The following is a 2467-nucleotide window of genomic DNA, read 5'->3' as shown; positions in this document are numbered from 1 at the left end:
AAACACTGGCTCCCCATGCGCTTCAGGATCGATTTTAAGGTTCTGTTATTAGTTTTTAAATCTCTTAACGGTCTCGGGCCTTCTTATCTGTCTGATCTGCTTTTACCCTATAAACCCTGGCGGACCCTGAGGTCGTTCATTCCCAGAGTCAGAACCATAACCCACGGAGAGGAATCATTTCATTACCACGGCCCTCGTCTGAGGAACAGCCTGCCGGAGAACCTCAGGGTTCAGAGACTGTTGATGCTTTTAAAAGCTCAAGACTCACCTTTTTAATTTGGCTTTTAGCTGATTCATTTGAGTCTTTCTTGTATCCCCTTGTTTTAACTAGCTGTTCTTGTTGTTTTAACCCAGGTTTTATTGTTTTATGGATTAAGTTTTTCTTATGTTTGTTTTAGCAGGTCTTGCTTTCTAGATCTACTAAGTTTTATGTTTGTTTAACGTTTTATGTAAAGCACTTTGTGTTGCATTTTTATATATGCATGAAAAGTGCTATGTAAATAAAGATTGATTTGATTTGATACTGGTACAAAACATAGTTTTGGCCAGATTTCACATCCATGAAAGCTTTATGCCGGCCTGAGGAGCCGGGGGGGGGACTATAGAGGGAATCTACATGACGTCACAGATGAGACTTCACAGCGGGTTACGCCCACTGAGTGTCAGAAAGACTGAGTGATATCGTAGATAGATATCGTGATATTATCGTTATCGTGGGCCACATATCGCCACAGTATTGAATCGTGAGTTACCGTATCGTCCCAGCCCTAGTCAGAGGTGTCTTCAGTATTCACATTCATTACTCAGGTAGAAGTATAGATACTAGAGTTTAAAAATACTCCTGTAGAAGTTGAAGTATCAACTCAAGTTTTTTACTCAAGTAAAAGTATAAAAGTACTGGTTTCAAAACTACTTAAAGTATTAAAGTCAAAGTAATGTAAGGGGGAAAAAAGCCATTAAGGACAAAAGCCATTGAAAATGAAAGTATTGTAATGGTGCAAAAAGTCAAACTTCATGTTCATGTTATCATTTATCCTAACCTTTATTGGAATGTACATCCAAGTTTAGTTGCAGGAATCTGAGGGAACGGATGTAAGAACAAAACTGGACAAGAACATCTGAAACAACCACAACCAAATTCACTCTATCCGGATGGAGCAATTTAACTGGATAGTTTTTATTTAAAAGCCGAAATGAAATAGAGTAACGAGACTGTTTTTAAAATGTAAGGAGTAAAAAGTACAGATAATTGTGTGAAAATGTAAGGAGAAAAAGTAAAAAGTTGTCTGAAAAATAATTACTCCAGTGAAGTATAGATAACCAAAATTTCTACTTAAGTAAGGTAACAAAGTATTTGTACTTTGTTACTTGACACCTCTGGCACTAGTACACATATCTCTCTTACAATGGCAAGAATTACGTTTCTATACGGTCAAAACGTACAAAGACCAAGGGCCTCATTTATAAAGCTTGCTTGCGCACAAAACAGGGCTTGAAAGATGTGCAAGCACCTTCTACGCAAAGGTTGGGATTTAAAAAGAAAAAACTAACCGAAAAATGTGCGTATCCCTACGGCAACCCTGACCCTCCCGTAGGAACTTACTTAAGATCTGGGGAACTGGCCACGCAGGCGGTGAGGTGGTGAAATGAAGCCATATTCATGTCATACTCTTAATAATGTCATCACATATCAGACTTATAATATAATAGTGCTGATCGTGTCCCTCTGTGTGTGAAGCTCACCGTAGGACCCACCGCGACAACCGTAGAGTGACTGAGGACAGAACAAATGAGGGGCTCCGTAGAGCCTTTAGGGGCTCTACGGAGCCCCTAAAGGGACACTGATTTATATATATATATATATATATATATATATATAAATATATATATATATATATATATATATATATATATATATATATATATATATATATAATATAAATATAAATATAAATAATGAGTTTTACGCGCGCGAGAAACCTTTACGCGCTGGCGTAAGCCTAAATTATGGTTACGCGTTAAAACAAAGCAGACCCTACGCCGTAGGTTACACGCCGACGCACACCTACGCCGTAGGCTCTGCATTGGTGTGACGCGGAACCATAAATCAGCCTTGAGCAGCTCTGAGGTGAGAGGGGAGGGAGGAGGGGGAGGGAGGAGGGGGAGCGGGGCTGCCGGGCCGTCTTCGCAACGTCTTCGCACAGAGTGTCTTGATGATTTGCAATTACAGGCTGAGCCTACCGTTAGTTTTTAAACTGTAAAAAGTGGAGGGGACAAAAACATGATTTTGAAAAGTGGGGGGGACATGTCCCCCCTGTCCCCAGTGGAAATTGCGTCGTGGCACTCACGGGCAGCAACGGTGTGCTGCCACTCACTCGCTTTATTTTATACTATTTATATACTTTTTCTACTTTTACTGTGACCACCAAATAATGTGGTTTTCCTGTCCTCCATCTCATCCACAACA

This window comes from Cololabis saira, chromosome 21 (assembly GCF_033807715.1).
Source record: "Cololabis saira isolate AMF1-May2022 chromosome 21, fColSai1.1, whole genome shotgun sequence".
Classification (NCBI taxonomy): domain Eukaryota; kingdom Metazoa; phylum Chordata; class Actinopteri; order Beloniformes; family Belonidae; genus Cololabis; species Cololabis saira.
The sequence above is the reverse complement of the archived record's forward strand: the minus strand, read 5'-3'. Positions refer to the sequence as shown.